The sequence below is a fragment of the Lacerta agilis genome, chromosome 3 (assembly GCF_009819535.1).
Source record: "Lacerta agilis isolate rLacAgi1 chromosome 3, rLacAgi1.pri, whole genome shotgun sequence".
In the NCBI taxonomy this organism is placed as follows: domain Eukaryota; kingdom Metazoa; phylum Chordata; class Lepidosauria; order Squamata; family Lacertidae; genus Lacerta; species Lacerta agilis.
In genome coordinates, this window is record NC_046314.1 from 14022819 (window position 1) to 14041003 (window position 18185).

Genomic DNA, 18185 nt, shown 5'->3' on the forward strand with positions numbered 1-18185 from the left:
GGAATTGTGAATCAGTAATTTTAATTATATTTCCTGGTAAATAAGATGTGGGTCAGTGTTATGCATAGCTTATTTGTGTGGTGGCAGGCACCAATACTCTACGCTTACACCCTAGAAGCCAGTGCTGTTCCTTGGAATGAGGAGACTGCAGATTACAAATTGTGTGTTAGAAAACTTGGGGGGCGGGGCAGGGAGATAAACCATTGCAGATACTCATGTTTGTTATCTCATTTATTTATTTGTGCTATCTCACAAGCATATTTGAATATACTTGGTATCTTACATTGCAATTTAGCTGTCTTTCACTAGTTGTTTATTAACTGGAGTTTGATTCCTGCAGTTGGCATTTCCCAGTGTCTATGTTTCCTTCCAGTATATGTGCTGCCTCTGAATCCATTCAATTGTAGACTATGTCAAACATTTAGTTGCATTTTCTTTATCTCTGTACTTCTTTGGTAGAGCACAGTGTGCTCAAGAACAAGACTGGATGCTATCAGAGTGACCTCTCTGAGCTGCCCAGATGACACAACCTGCCTCTCGGCCTCACTCATGTGGTCCAAAGGAAAGCAATACATTTGGCACCAGCTTGGAGTTGCTGGAAGGAGGCATGCAAAACACAATCCTCCCACCTTAGGGACTCTACTTGTGATTTGTGTAGGGTTTACTCCTTAGCCTTTTCTTCCAAATATGTCCCACACAGTAAGCACATGATAAGAACTGTATGCTGATCTCCTTTGTTAATTGATTACACTTTTTGTTGAGACCTGAAGACAGAAAGGCCAAGCTTAATTAAGTTCACAAGAGATCTAGTCATTTAAAACTCCATGGCTATGGAAATCATTAGGAATCTAAGAAACTGGGGGATAAAAAAGGTGGAAACATTTAACCCTGTGCTTTTCTAGAGTGTCATTATACATTTGCTTAAAGGAGCAGACAGATTACGTGTCTGTGTTTTGGATTAATGGAAGTTCAGTGCAGAATATTGTTCAGTAGTTGTTTTGAGGCATTTCTTTGTTCTGCAAAAACCTTCCTCCCCCATTTTTTTTTTAAATCTCTGAAGTTTAGTCCACTGAAATCAACATGTTGTAGTAGTGCATGTTATACCTCTACATGTAGCAGTGGAAAGTTCATAAAAGATATGTAGAATGCACATTCAGCTATCTTAGTCTGTGAAGCTTAGCCAAGTGCTTAATGCATCAGCTAGAAACTGTAACAAATCTTCTTGAACAATTCCAAAGGGCCCTAGAGAAATAATTAGATTTTACCAGGTCACAGCTGCCACAGAATACTAAAAGGTTTTTGAAAATGCTACATCAGATTCCCCTTGTGTTGTTGCCTTTACTATTTAGACTCTATAGATGCCTGCTGTTCATCTGTGTGCTGAAAGGTGGGTTATTTGCCAGAACAAGGTGTAGGTTGAGGATATGGCTATCTATTACTAAAACAAAGTGTTATATCACTTGTTTCACTGCATAATGTAGTGTAAGGACAGTGTGTGCTAGAAAAGCAACATATCTCTCTATCCAATTAAAAAGTAACAAAAAGGGGCTGTAGATAGGATTTTTGTTTACTTAACATTCCAGGAGATTTTGGTTGCCACCAAAAATGGAGTTAGTTGTTGTAATTGACATATATTGATATTTAATGTTAGTTGATAATGATTTCCCTGTTGACAGATTGGTGTATGAATCAGAATTGTTGTTTGATTAGCCCAATGGATTTTTAATTAAGGCTTTGGTAGTTCTAGTACAACTATTTTTCTTTTGTGATCCAAATGATATTAGTCATGATGTTTGCCATGACTCCACCATGTTGACATGGGGTGGGGGGGTCATATGTACCTCAACACTGAAGAAAATTCATGATACTTGGTGTCAGTCTTCCGCTACTCCATACTAGAGGTAGTCCTAACCATGATAAGGTGTAAAGTACCATGTAATTTAGTGAAAAATCTGTGGTTTTATTCTTATAATTTTGGGGGTCAAATCTATACCTTTTGGGATAAGAACAAAAAAATTATATATGTAATGTGATAGGCGTTAAAGTGACCCTGCCTAATGCTGTTAAAATATCATGTCTAGAAGTGTTTATGATGCACCCATGAGAAAGGAATATAGAGGGTGATAAAGCAATATTTCATCTGTTTTCATAAAAGACAAATTATTTATTTCCGTAACTTGACTGCATTCTTCTTTCTTCAATTCATGATACAGCAATTGCATCTCAAATCAGAAATCCAATCCAGAGATCATTCTTTATTATAACAAAACTAATGGTGGTGTAGACACCCATGATCAGATGGGATCTAAATACACTCTAAACACATTTCATGTTGGAAGTTATTTATGAAGTGACCATGGATGTAATTAGGCTAACTTCAACCATGCCCATGTACTGGAACAGGCACCCCCGAACTCTGCCCTCCAGATGTTTTGGTACTACAATTCCCATCATCCCCGACCACTGGTCCTGTTAGCTATGGATGATGGGAGTTGCAGTCCCAAAACATCTGGAGGGCAGAGTTTGGGGATGCCTGTACTGGACCATCAGTACCAAAAAAAAAGGTTGTACTGGAATGGTTGAAGTTACCCCTGCACCAATGGAATATTTATTTATATTTCACATTTCCTCAAAGGAGCTTGTGGTGATGTACATGGTTCTCCCAAGTGAGGATCTGAACCCTGGTTTCTCCCAGGTCTTAGTCCAACACTCTAACTAACTTCTATAGCACGTTTATGCATTCAGAGAAAAAGGACAAGAAAGGGTTAATTTTGATGTGCTGTTTAATTTGGGTGTGTTTTGTCCTGCACCTGCAGCTTGTTAAATATGTGAGAATGACTCAGCACAAGCTACAGGTTTTTAATGGTTCAATTTATGTATTTATTTCATTTATATTCCACCTTTTCTCCAAGGAACTTAAGGTGGTATACATGCTTCTCTCCCCACTCCATTTGATCCTCAGAACAACCCTGTGAGTTAGGTAGGGCTGAGAGCCAGTGACTGGCCCAAGGTCACCCAGTGAGCTTCATATCCAAGTGGGAATTTGAACCCTGGTCTCCCAATTCCTAGTCCAGCACTCTAACCACAACAGCACACTGGCTTTCAGTATAAAAGCTGTTGCATTTAAGGCAAGTTTGCTCTTGGCTCCTGCCCTTGGCCAGAGCATAATCTATGCTGCTGGGAAAACTGTATCTACAACTGTATGTAACTGAAACAGCATTATACTGTCAGTAAAGCAACTGACTTTTCCTATAATTGGCATTTATCTGTTATTTTGGCACACTCCGCTGGAATTAGGATAGGCACTCTGCACATGCCCCAACAATAAACCACACCAATACAGTTTTACTTCCATGTCACCTTCCTGTATATTTTTTAGTTTTATTGGGCTACGCCTCCAAACTTACAAGTATGTAAGAATAGGGTGGGGTTTTTTTTGCTCATCAGAGATCGTTCTTTTTACTTCAGATGACACCAAACTTTCTGAAGTACAGAACCTTATGCCAGGTAAGGCCACATGATAGTATTGCAACATCTGTTTCAGTCTTTTAAAGTTCAAGTGAGGCAGTCAAGATTGAGCACTTAGTGTACCACGGGAAAGAGTTTGCAACACTGTCATGGCTGTGCATGCAACTCCTCCAGTCTGAACTATCATAGCATTGTTTCATCCATTACTCTGATTGCACTTTGGCATTCTTTTTCCCTGATAAAAAGGAACACTGCCACTTTAACATGGAAGCTTCGCCTGTTCTTCAAAGGTTAGGAGATTTAGCTGTGTGGGACTGCTTCTTCTGGCCTAGGAAAAGAACCCTTTGAAAGGGCAAGGAACAGTAAATGCAACAAATGTGTCTACACATCTACAATCAATAGCTTCTTTGCCAGGGAAGCAAATCAGCATTCAGGTTGCATCCATATAACAATATTTCATTTAACAAAATTTATATACTGCTTGTTTGTAAGAGAATAATGGTTTACATTTTCTGAGCATTATATCAGCTGCTGGATTGGGAACTATGATATAAATAGGATGGTGCAAATATGTGTGGGAATGCACATCTGACTGTGGGTGCTCTCTATCTGCATTGCATTCAGACAGTGCACATTGAAACATGCATCTCTATTCATATCTTTGCATGAAATAGCCATATATAAGCTACCTTTTAAAGTAAGATTGGAACATCTGTGCTTTGATTTCCTCAATACACTTAGAGGAGTGGGAAAACAATAGCTTGTCTATCTTGATTTAATTATTTTATTTATTTATTTTCCATTGGCCAAAGAAAGCAAAAACAAAAACAAAAACAAAACAAAACAGAAAGCAACCTAAAACCAAAACATCTTCAGATCTAGTCAGTCCTGTTTATGGATTCTTGGATAGAGTGAAGCTGAGGATCCCTTGTTAGTTTATGAGTCTTCTATGTTTTACTCATGGGGTATGTTTTACATGTCCCTGTCAAGTCAATTAATATGGGGAGGTGGGATCCCTTTTACTACCAGTGTGCATCACACCACTTCTTTGATCACTCAGACCTTCCTTCCCACTGCTCCCCCTGAAAAGTATTTCTTTGATCTTGACATTTCTCTCTTATTTCAGTGAATTGGCACCTTCCAACTATGCAAAGACTACTAGTCTTGATTCTCTACAAAACATGATTCTATTACATCAAATGACCATAGAGCAGTTGCTCCTTGAGGGAAAGGTTCTTGTATGTAATAAAATGGTTACACTTTACAATGCAAGATACCCAAACAAGTCAATCAAAGAGCTGAGCTGAGGATTTGATGGGGAAAGAGGATGAGAAAGTCTTCAGATCATTAATCCTCAATGACTAACTGTTTATCAGCAATAGGACTTTATTTTCCATTAGGTAAGATGGTGGCGAATAAACAAACCTTTTGCATTTTTTTAAAAAAAATCTGAACTGGAGGAGGGCTTCTAATCAACAGCCAAGTGTTAACTTCACCTTTGAGATTTTAGCACTTGAAAATCAAGAGGATCTAGCTGCTTTTCAAAATACCAAACACTTGCCAAATGGAGGGATGCATCTGATTTTGCTTTCTACGCATAAAAATTTTAATGTTAGAAGAGTTGCATATATTTTCCATGGAAAGTTCCTCTTTTCTATACCTGCTTCTGCATTTGCTATAGAAAATAGACATAGGTGAGCCTATGTGAACTCTCACCCTTCACCACCTGCTGTTGCTAGATGTACTGAAAGGATGTTAATTCCATGTAGAAAAATGGTTATGTATGGAATCTCTGACCAAGAGTCAAGTGAATGCAGTGCTACTCAATGGAGGCAAGCTTCTGCATTGTAGGAAAATGTGTACTTATTGTTTACATATCAGTAGCTGTGATGAAAATTCAAATTGCCTTTTTGTTGGGTACAGCCCTGTAATGGCATTTATTTAGAACACACGTAGGCCACCTTTAAGAGTTAAAACACCATGAAGGCAGATTTCATGATGAAATATTAAAATACATCATAATACAACCAAAGTTATCCATCCACTAATAAAACCAGCTGTAGCAAAACAAAATTTCCCATTGGCTTGACTAGCAAGGCCAGTCTAAAATTACAAACCTTAGGTTCTTGGGCTTGAAGGCATGAAGCAAACAAGTTAGACAGGTATTCAAAGAATTTTGTCTTCTATTAAGGTTGCTTGCCATTATCAGTGATTCTCTTGGACAGAATAGGTTATTCTGATTAAAGATGGCACTGTCTATATTTCTAATTAGATCAGCATTTTATAATAAATTCTAAACATTGTTACTTTCACAATATTAAATGCCCCTATAATACTGCTGCTTTTTTCTTCTTCCTTAATTATTACCAAATAATTACTATTTCAGTGTCCCCCTCCCCGGAGAGAACATAATAAATAAGGAAGCCAAGCTTTGGGCTTTGGTTTTGCAAAACAATTGCCTAAAATTTGACCATGCCACAATACCTTCCAACTGTTTAATTAAATAAATAAACAAAAGGTAGCAATGGATGCTGTTCAATCCAAAACATACATCTGCCAAGCGTACTAGATAATGGAAAACACATACAGGCCTTAAAAGTAGAATGCTTGAACAGATATAACAATCTGTTAAGTAGTAGTATCTATAAGTAGTATTAATCTTTAGGTGCGACCATATCTAAAGGGATAACTACAAGTTTTTTTTTACTCTTGTTTGCACTGTATGTGGGTGTGTGATTGTGATAAAAATATAGACTGTCATATTTCAAACTGTAATCTATGTTTGAGAAACAGACAGAGAACCAACTTGTAACTATTGCTTTATTTTTTGTGAGTTTGTTGTGTCTTGTGGCTAAATCCAAGCATATAGTAAACTTACTCTTTGGGATCTGAATAACCCACAGTTGACATCTTGTGTATCACTTCTCTGGTTGTGCATTTTTAGAAACAGAAATGCCCCTGGAGTACTTTTACTATTGACTTATTGTATGAAACTGTTTTTCTGTGGAAAGATTTTTTTTTTAATGGATCACCTGGCAAAGCCCAAGTTGTCCCCCTGAGTAACAGACTGTGACAATACATGTCAGAGATTCCTGCTGCTTTGAAGACTGTGTTTATTTTTGCTTTGAATATGCCTGGCACTCCAAAAAGCAACTGTGAAAGCAGCAGTGCCTGCTGGTATAGCAATGGCCTTCCTACTGCTATTTCTTAGTAGGTTGCCTTAGAAATCAAAAGAACATCTATATGCAGTACTGTCGTAGGTATATCTGAATAATTGATTTAGAAAGTTATCTCATTTCCTACCATACTCACACTAATTAGATGGAATAGTGATGCACCTTATTTTGACATACCTTTCGATTAATTTAGAGGCGGTGTGGGGAAACCGTTGCCTCCCCAGTTTTTGCTGAAGTGCAGTTCCCATCAGCTCCAGCAAGTATATTCAATGGCCAGGAAGGATGGGAGTTATCGTTCAGCAAGATCTGGAGGGCCAAAGGTTCCTTCACACCTGATTCAAAGGTCTGCAGTGCAAAAATGTCCAGTTTTCTTTCTGTAATACTTCTTTGCATTTTGTACCTTCCATAAGAGTTTTTGCCTTCCATGTTGCCTTTTGTTAATTATACTTTGCTCATGATTGTTGTCCTGTCCCTGACCAACCCAGCTTAAAGCTGCTTCACACACAGTTGTTTCCTCCATCAAGGAAAATTGTAATATAGCGGGGTCATGTCATTTAACTTAAGTGGATTCAGCTATATAAGCCCAGGAAAAAAAGTACTCCACAGCAGGATATCTGCTGCTGCAGTTCCTGCAAAAGCAGTGACTATTCCAGCCTTTGTTTTAAGGATCTGTTACAGCATTTCTCTTCAGCCTTGTCAGGACCTGACCACCTTTGTTTCTCTCTGCTTGCCCCCATCATCTTCCTTGCTTTCCTGGATTCTTTCCCCTTGGAGTAAAGCTCTTTCTATCAGTCAAGGAGGAGTCCTTCAGGCCACCCACTAGTGTGTTGTTGTTGTTGTTGTTGTTGTTGCTGGGTGTTTTTACCTTCTCTGCTTAGAAAATGTTCCTCTACATCTACATTTATCTACATCTATCTACATTTTCTAAAAACTTTCTTGCAATGAGCATGTCAGGACCCGTTTCTGCATATTTAATTTTGTTTTGTGGATCAACAAGCTCTCCCAACTATTTGCAAAACAGAACTGTTTAGATAATGGACTATGGCAGTCCTGATGTAATGGTTTTAGCTTCTGCTTGCTCTCATGTTCACATTTTGAATAGCATCATTTTACTATTACCCCTGCTCTGTTCCAGCTGCAAGAGAACTAGGTTTTAATTTGTTATTGTTTAAGTGTGAGATTCACTGCTTGGAACTACCTGACAGTTCTATAGAATGATCAGCTAAAGCAGTAGCTGTGGGAGGGGGAATGGCTGGAAAGGAGAGGGATTATTGCTCCCAGATTGGGATTAAATTTTAGAGGGGAGCAGAGAAAGGGGAGGTTATTTATCCGTGCATGAGCAGAGAGACTTCATTATCCAGAGAAGTCCATGCCTCAACATGACTGTCTTGGTGTGTGTGCATGTGTGCATTCCCTTGTCCTTCCCCAGATTCCAGTTAGTGTTGACCAGAATCAACACTAAAGGATTGATGTTCTTTTTTCATAGTATTGAGACCCTGATTTGTGGTTGCTGCTGCTTTTAGATTGCTATTATTAAACATAGTTACTGAATATAGCAAGGGACTGGCAAGAGATGTGGCTGATTCCTCTGCATTGTGTGTTTTGTAGTTCTTGTTTGGCTTGGCTACCTGTCTAGAGTAGGGGTGCCAACTGGTAGTCTATGGTTCAGATATGATTTCTAGAGCAGCTGCTCCTGAAAGCTCTATCAAATTTAACAAGAGTTAAAAAAAATGGGGGTGGTGGGGGGGGGAAGTAAGGTGTATGTGAGACCCTTCTAACCCCTGGATCCAGCAAGTGCTAAAATATAAGCCAGCCTAGCTTCCTGTGTTGAGGTGATAGGCCATTAATAGAAACAAAGGTAAGAGGCTCTTGTGTGAGACTGCAAATGGGTGGAGCCATTCCCATAGCTCATGTTAATTAGAAGGAGGAAGCCAGTGTTTGGAGTTAAGTTGCAGTGATATGAGCTGGAAGTAAAGCAGCAAGCTGGAGAGAGCGTCAGAGCAACATTTAAGAGCAATGTTTGAGTTCTGTTTGAATCCAAGGCTGCGGCTTTTGGGCTGTTGAAGCTGTGAACCCCTCCAGCACAGGTTGTAAATATGTGTAAATAAACCATATATCATAAAGACGCCACAGTTTCTGCTATGCCTCATTCCCCAAAAGAAACATGAACCCTGGATAAGGGCCATGAACTCCTGGAATGTCACACTGAAGAAGAAGAAGAAGAAGAAGAAGAAGAAGAAGAAGAAGAAGAAGAAGAAGAGTTTGGATTTGATATCCCGCTTTTCACTACCCGAAGGAGTCTCAAAGCGGCTAACATTCTCCTTTCCCTTCCTCCCTCACAACAAACACTCTGTGAGGTGAGTGAGGCTGAGAGACTTCAAAGAAGTGTGACTAGCCCAAGGTCACCCAGCAGCTGCATGTGGAAGAGTGGAGACACGAACCCGGTTCCCCAGATTACGAGTCTACCACTCTTAACCACTACACCACACTGCTTGGATATTGGGTTGGTGTCCAACAATAGTATGTTAAAATGTGTGCACAGTTTCATTAGCAGTGTAAAGAAAAACTTTTAAGAAACAGAGTGGTTGGACGCTAACTTTAACAGTTCTCTGCTGGACTTGGATACCAATATACAAATCTGTATATGTCTGAATGTGAAGCTCTTACTGGAAGGCATTTCCTTCCTTGCCAGTCACTGTCTCAAAAATAGAATGGCCCTAAATACTTTTTAAAATAACTTTTCCTAACCTTTTATTCTTTCCAGTGCTTTTCTTTTCTTTCTGTTTGATCCAGGGTTAGATCACAACTGCTAGTGTCCTTTGTAAAGCAATATATTTCCTTTTCATTACAAGGAAAACAAGGGACTTTATTTAATTTTTTTGAAGACTGTGAACTGAATCACAGTTCAGTTGGGTGAGAAAATTACTCATGATTCAAGTTTATAGTGGTTAAAACCTGAAAGCGAGAAGCCACTATAGGTGCTAATGTCAGACTGCAGAATCAGTTGACTACTATAGCATGGCCTCACCAATTGGGTGTTGTTTTTCCCTCAAGCAAGCATGAAGCAGCCTCACTTGGCACATCTGAACCAGTACAGTGGTACCTCGGGTTACAGACACTTCAGGTTACAGACGCTTCAGGTTACAGACTCCGCTAACCCAGAAATAGTACCTTGGGTTAAGAACTTTGCTTCAGGATGAGAACAGAAATCATGTGGCAGCAGCAGCAGGAGGCCCCATTTACTAAATTGGTACCTCAGGTTAAGAACAGTTTCAGGTTAAGAACAGATCTCCACAACGAATTAAGTTCTTAACCCGAGGTACCACTGTACTTGAATTACAGAGGGAACTTGCCCCCCTTATATTTATTATTGTTTTCTTAGCCACTGTTTTGAGAGTAAGGATTGTTCTCAAAATTTTGGGGTGGAGTCTTGGGGTACTTTTTGTGGATTTGATCCAAGGCCTTTCCCTTCCACAATTTGAGCTGTGGTCTGGAATAGATCATGTTGCATTCAATTGATAAAAATATTCCACTTGGGGTTGACACTAGCACTGCTTGTCCTTTTCTATCAAACAATACAAGTATTAACTAGCAGCCCTCTAATCACTGAGAATCCTCTTGAAATGCATTGAGTTTTGGTTATATAATGAATTTAAGATTGGAATATTACTTAACCACACATAACTCTAAAAACCAGATGGCTGTGGTGAACTTAGAATATGTAAAAGCATTTGAAGGACTTGATATGTGTGAATAAAATAGTCCATAATTTGCGAGACAAGGGTGGAAGAAGAAAGCATATGCAGCTGGTCTCTTAGAAGTGGAAACTCTTTAAGTTTAAAGTTTGGCGTGTCAGCAAAGTAAGACCTATAAATCAGCCAGAGTAATGGAGGTGTCATGTGGTCCTGGACACTTACTCCATTGAGGAAATGTGCTTCTACATTGTGTGACTGAATGTGCTGCTAGTGGCAAGAGTGGTAAAGGGAGAAAATGGACAATGAAAAAGAATGGCTTAGTTAGCATGTGGTTTGAAAAAGAGAGAGCTTTTTCGTTTATTTAAAAGCTATACCTTTCAGGGCCCCCACCCCCTTGACGCTTACAAAGCACAATTAAAAACCAACACATTTGGGGGTAAGAAAATCTAATAAAAGACTAAAGCTGCAGCAATAAAAAGTCCTTTAAAGCCTACCTTGTAATAGTCATAATAAAATGCAGAAACAGAAATATTGTAAAGATCTGTTTCAAAAAAAGAACCCCACTCTGACAAAGATGGGATCATATATATTTATTTTGGGAAAGCCTGCCAAAGATATCAGGCTACCACTGTAAAGGCTCTGCTTTCAGAATCTAGATAGGCAATGCTATGTTCAATCTTATCTAGTTTGGAACCAAGTGAGGGTAGGATAGATGTACCGTGTCTTCAATGCAAGTGCAAACATACTTCATATATGTTAAGATGCTGCCACAACCTACTATTTTATATGTTGATGGAACTCACTTTGAACAGATTGTCAGAACAATCAGACAATCATCCTTGGATGCAAATAGGAGACTTCTTGTGAACATGGCAATAGGTCAGGCAGCTGGCTCTGGAGCTCTGCAGATAACACATTTTTTAATTGTGTTTTAACCTGTTTTAACTTATTTTAAACCAGATACAAATGGGATGTTAGAGCACAGTTTCTTCTGCAAGTGAGCATGGCTTTGTGAGAGCCAAAAGAGAGGTGGCATTAGTTGCTTAATTAACGAGTGTGTGAATGTTTGTTTTTAAATAGTGTGTGCAGGAGGTTGAATCTGGGTTGAGACCATGCTGGCCAGGGGGAGATGAGTGCTTTATCTTCCCCCAATATGTGGTCTTGATCAGGATCAAGCTCTATATGTCTGCTATTTCCATCATGAAGAAAGCTCATATTCATGAATTTAGCAGTGTAGTAGGAGATTGCATAATACAAAGCAGACTTCTGGTCAAATTCTAGAGCAGGGAGCCCCCTTTGGTTTGCCCCATAGTAAGGGGTATTCATGGGTTTACCACCACTAAATCTTGATGTTCCACTTGGCTATGAGAACTACTTAACAAGAGCAATAAAGAGGGTCTTGCTGAGTCAGACCAAAAGTCCACCCAGCATCCTTGTTCAAACAGTGGCTAATGAGACTTTTGGAATTAGGTTTTTGGTTTTTGCTCCTAAAATGATGACCTCCCATGCTTTATGTGAAAGCTCACAATTCTCAATGGTTAAAAAACTGTTCACTTACCCTATAGTGCAAAACACATGCTAGCCTCAATTTGGTATATCATGGGCACAGTGGCTGCATGTTCAGGGCTGTGTATGCGTAATGGGAGTTAATGGGAAGTACACCACACCAGGAGTTTACAGTAATGGGCTACCGCTATGTATCTTCGATTTATTCATCTAGGAATGCAGGCTCAAGCATTTTAGCAGTGGGGAGTGCTGGATGGGGATATGGGAGGCAGGAGAAGGCTGTGACCTCCCTGTAAGGGCCTGGCATGAATGCCCCAGGAGTGGTGAGGGAACAAGGCATAAGCAGACAGTGTCATATGGAGAAACTGTGGGTCTCCAGATGTTGGATGCCAGCCTCCTTAGACTCCACCATCATGGCCACATTGTGAAGGATGAAGAGAGTCGTAGTCCCAACATCTGGAAGCCATGCAATTCCAAAAGCTTTCCAGAACCGTTTTGCAGGGGTGACAATCCACAGAACTGTGCTTCATTGCAGGATCTGAGAGGTAATGATAAAAAAGAGATTCTATGATGGGAGCTGTGCAGTAATACATGTAGAACTATAGTAATATAGCTGGATATATGCACATAGAGTTCTGCTTCAGAAGGGAACCAGGCTATAAAAATGTATTTAAAAGGAGAAGGTTATAGACATTTTTCTATTAATAACTGCAAACAAAAATAGACACAAGAACAACAAAATTCTTGCATAATTTTAATGAAAACCTTTATTTTGTTCCCCTTTGTACAAAGATGCTTTGTTTGATGCATGTTTTGTAACATTTTCCCATTAATTTAGACATTTGGTAAGAAAATTTTCTTCCAGGTTCTCTCCTTCCCCTTTTCACATTCAGAGAGGGGGTATACAGACAGTCTTGGAATTTAAGAGAGAGGAAGTCTAACACAATAGACTGTGAAGTGGAGCAACTCCCACAATCAGTTTTCTGTACAGCTTATTACCAACTGGTCAGAACTAGGTTTTAATTAAATGTTCAGGGATAAAGGACAATGATGTGGGCTAAGGAAAGGGAATTCAGCTTTAACTTTGAATTTCCTGACTTTTATCCCCCTCTGTCACTATGTCAGTGTAACTTAAATACAGGATTTTAAGATGTAATTTCCTCCTGAAGGTTAAAAGCTGTACTCTCCCCCCTCCCTGCCTTCAGCTCTGCTAAGAATGTCTTTTTAGCTACTTAATAAATTTAATTATGTTATAGTCCACAAGGCCATGGCTGTTGTAATATATAAACAAGGTTCTGTGCAGTCAATTTTTAGAAAGATATTTTGGTTAGGTACAGTGTTTGTAATTCTGTTCTGTTTGTTTTCAAACTGAATACATGTAAAAATACTAATATTGTGGGATTAGTACTGTCCCCCTGTGCCAGGTCTGCGTTGGGTTGCTCACGAGTCAGCAGGCATGAGTCCGAACTGTCTTTTAACAGTTTTATTGTGCAAACTATTTACAGTGCAGAGTGCTGAAAAACATGACTGTATCAGTCGCTAGCAGAATCCGGGAGTGGCCCCTTCCGGCTGGGACCCCAACATAAGAGTTTCGGTATCCAAAATCTCCGCCTCCCCTCCTTGCGTTTCACCCCTCTGCGCACTTGGGAGCTGCATGCCCCTCCCCACTAGAGACATCGCTGCTTCCTCCACTGGAAGAGGAGGTGCTGCTGGTCAGGTGGGGCCGGGGCTCTCTGTAGCATCCCGAGAACCCTTCCACCACCCTGCGCTGAGCCCGGGACAGTTCCCTGACACCCTGCTTTTATTTAGTCTTGAATTGCGTTGATTTTTTAAAAATTACTTTTTGGTTTTGTTCTGGATTTCATTGCTCTCTCCATTACCTTTACTTTTGAACTAAGTTTAACTCCCGTTGTTGAGGCTTACTTCTGAGTAAACATGCTTTGGGTTGAAGGGTTATTAGAAATTTTTGTCATACCTTAATTTCAGCCTTTGGATAATTATTCCTCTACCTCTTACAGATAGCAAAAGCAAGAGGAGAGCAATAAGAGTTTAGAGGGGGTTTCCCTAGCTGACCATACCTGTTTCCCTTCCTAAACCTTCCTGCCACCAAAGAGACACTACTCTCAATTTAGTCCCTCTTTCCCCTCCTAGTGAGAACAATAACTCATAGTCATACCTGCAGGTCACATAGAAAAAAGGTTAATACCTGCATCAGTCAGGTGAACTCCATCAAGCCAATACAGCTCAGCCCTAGAATGCATGTTTTTACAGTGAGCCACCAACACCTCAAGAATAGCCAGCCAAATCTCCCAGTTAACTTTCTTCTGAAACTATATTGTTCTGAGCTATAACAAGCAACAGTTACTTACTGTGTTAATACAATAGTTTACTGTTGCATCTTAGAGGATGTGATTATATCCTTGTACTGTATACAACATTTCCTTTCTTTATTGAACATACACCGAAAAATGAGGTAGTTGAAAACATTACATTCATCTTATTTTATAGTTACTTTGCATTAGAGGAATAGCAAAGAGTATATAAGCCAAAAAGAATGAAAACTAATTTTTGTAGTCATGCTTATCATATAACAATAAGCAATTTGTGCAATTGACCTGCTGACCTTAACTCCTAAGACACTGTCACATTTCTCCTTTGCTCCTTTGTCCAATTGAACAATGTGACTTAAAATAATGCAGAGCTTGAAAGTTTCTCAGAATTGTAAGGTCAAGCTTTGGTCACCATAGCTACAATTTAGATCTCTGGGTCAAAGGGCAAATAGATTAATGATGTCAGACACGTCTTTAAATGGTTCTAACACTACTTCACCATGCAGTAAGCAGCTGAGCATATTTGATATGACAAAAGCCTTCTTAAGTCTTGCTAATAGGAGGATCGTTGGAGACATCTAACAGAATAGACTTTTCCTTTGTGCGGAAATGTTCAATATTAAGCAATAGTGGGCATCAGCAGTGAGCTGCTTCAATTCAAACTGCCATAAGTTGATTGCTGTACTGGCTAAAGGGCTTGCACTATCACTGCCCTCTTTCTTTCTGGTTATCTGAGTCCTTTGTCCAGTGTTCATTCGATTTGGCTGAAAGCCACAAAAAAGGGGCAGAGAAAGCTGGAGGAAGATACTGCACTAGACTTGCTCTTTCATTTGCCAGGCTGCTGGTTCTGAAGCAGAGTGTGATGAAAGTCTTAAACTAACATTTAAAAATTGTCATTCAAACTTTTTTCTCAATACGTAACATATTTAAACATATACTTAATGGGGGTTATATTTTACATGTACTTAGATGCAGAAAAATTGATCTCATTTATCTGTGCAATTATGCTTTGAAGAGTTTAGTCTGCTAATGATTGTTAAGATGCAGTTTGCAGATAGAAGCATAGCCAAGAGTGAGAAAAGAAATAGGAATGGAGTGGAGAAAGTAACCTGAGGAAGAATAATCATGGTGGGGAGATAACAAGAACTAGGCTGGGCACTGATGTCTTTGCTCCCAGATCACTGGAAGCTCTGATTTTTTCTGCAGCATTCTATACATTGCGGAAATAGCTTTGTACTTTTCTGCATAAATGCTGTATTTTTCTGTTCTAAAAGCTGTTGTTTTCCAGTGACTGAATAGTGAGAAAGAGTCTTGGTTCTATGCTTGAACACTTCCATCACAAATATGTCTAATAGTCCTGCCACTCACCTGGCCTAGGGCGGGGCCTGACAGGCCTATAAGAACTGCTGCTGCTGCTGCTGGGCAGAGAGGGCTCCGTTTTGTTTTGTTTTTTGTTTAAATTGCTGTTATTTTTTACCTATGTCATTTTAAACTGTGATATTAATGCTGTATTCTTAGTTTTAGATTTTGATTTATGTGGAATTTCCCCCCATTTCATTGTGTATTTTTTGATATGGTTTATTTATGACTTTTGTAATTATGTAAATCTTGTCATGTTGTAAGCCGCCTTGAGCATTGTTTTTAACTGTGGAAAGGTGGCATACAAATAAAAAATGATGATGACAATGATGATAGGAGTCTGTCCAGGTCTGCCCATGGTCATTCTGATGCTGTGTGCACTAAACTTCCATGCAAGCAGGGTCTCAGTCAACAGCCACATCAGGGATAGTTCCTCATACACACTGGGTATAACATGGCTATGCTCAGGGGTGCCAATGAATAAAATATTGAGGGGGGCCAGGTAAGCCCTGCCCCACATAATTGATCACATGACATTTTATTGTGGGGGCAAATGGACCTCGACCCCTAGGAGTTGGCTCCTATGGCTATGCTACTCCCACCATTAAAATGAGGAAAGAAACTGTTACAGGCAATATGGCATCCCAGAGTTGAGCTTATATGACTATATGACTGCATTTTTCCTAGTAAAAACAAATACTCCCCCCCCCTTGCATAGCCGTATTGAAATATTTTAAAAGCGTACTGTAGTTCATAGCTGGAATTATGGCAGTGCAATTGGTCTACTATTAAACACTATATAGATTAATATATTATTCTAGCACCTTGTAAAGTGGCGGCCAAAATGCTGCTCAGTTGAGTTGTGTGGGGAGCTTGAGTTTTCATCTGACTCCTTGTAAAGTATCTTTTAATTTGGCTCAACCTATTACTATTCAATATGTCTCTAACTGGATGGTGAACATGATTCCTTGTCTATTTGTGCACATATATTTATTTGTAAAACCATACTATTCAAACAATGACAGCAAAATATATAATGATGGCATCCTATGCCCTCCCAAGTTTCTGTTATTTCAACTACCTTCAAGAGTGTCACAGCAAAGATAGCTGGGCAACATATGAATAATGTACTGATTACCATTCAATTTGCCCTACAAAGATGGGCCCATACAGTTTTCTAGCTATTTAACTCCATTTCAAAATATGGCAAGATGGGTCTTCTGTCTCCTCTGAGTCACAAATGCACAGGCAACTATTACAGTCTGTCTGGTAGAGTATGTCTTTCCAACACTGCAGTTGGCATGACTTTAAGCCTTCCACAACCTACCAACAGTTTACTCCATATAATTTTCCAACAAATGAGATTGTTTCCAGTATCACTGCCCAGGGGAACATTTTGATGAATGGAGTAGTGACAGATCCTCTTGCTTGTCAATGTCCACCGTTTATATTTTACAGCTTCATGTTTGGCAGCTTTAGCCCTAATTCTCACGAAACACAGAAGATTACTGAGGGACAAGCCACAACACTGCCAACAACCACACACTAGGCTAAAGCAAGAGCCTTTCAACCTAGCTGGCATCTGTGCCTGTTCCCCAAGACACAGATTGGACAATTTATTTTAGGCCATATTAAATCATTTAAAACAATCAAGAAGCATGTAGTGCTTTCCTACGAAGCTAATGCCAGTGAATCGTGTTTGTTTACTAGACTAATATTTCAAAATCCTTCTAATCAACAGTTCCTGACTTACTGCAGTCAATTTTATTGAATTTTACGCAATACTCTATAATACTGATAACATATGACAGTCATACAAAAAGTAGAGAAATTATTTATTTTGCACCTTCTACTAGTCATTCAGTGGTGGTGGGGCCAGATCAGGATTAGGTTGTCCCCTGCCAAAAAGTTATTTCTAAAAGACCTTTTAAATTAATTGATTAACCTATACATAACACAGCACATTCTATTCGCTCCTCAGTGTTCTTGTGTTGGTTGTATCTTTGTATGACATATAATGTATGTTTTTACTTCTACCAAGAACACTTGCTTATAATAAATAAACACTACTTTTCTATTTCCTCTTCAAATCAATAATTATTTAATTGCATTAAAATATATAGGAACAATTACAGTCCCCATTGATAAATATTTACCTTTGGTGTGTGCTGTTTTTAAGTTGACACTTGTCAGAGCCATATGAGGATATTAAATATTTTCTTTAGACAGACATGTACTGTGGTAGCTTGGGTGTACATTTGGCACTTGTTTAGTTTTCAAACATTATAGTTCTAGGAAATAAACTAGACTGATTTCTGCTGGTCTGACAAGAGTTGAGCTTGCTACTAGCATTGACTTGAAATGTTTTGGCATTTGACACATAAAGCTTTTAAGCAGCTACATAAACCTGATGAGCTTCCACAGAGCTTAGCCCCCCTTAGTCAGTTGTTTTTAAAAATAAAGATAGTAGAGCTTTGTAAAAGACTATATGAGGTAACATCTAAAATTGGCTGCATGCTAGCCCAGTGAAACTTCCATCTCTTAGATATCTACAGGTACCGTACATTTAAATTGACATTGGGAATTGCATCTTGTGAAGCCTACTTGCCCATCAGCTGCAAAGGTACCCATTGATGGCTCTGCATCCATAA

General features: G+C 39.2%; 1 protein-coding gene across 2 annotated transcripts in view; it reads left to right on the forward strand.

Annotated features, from left to right (window-relative positions):
• Window positions 1-18185, forward strand: part of MACROD2 (mono-ADP ribosylhydrolase 2) — a 756429-nt gene that overhangs the window by 78013 nt on the left and 660231 nt on the right. The gene's annotated exons all lie outside the window — the stretch shown is intronic.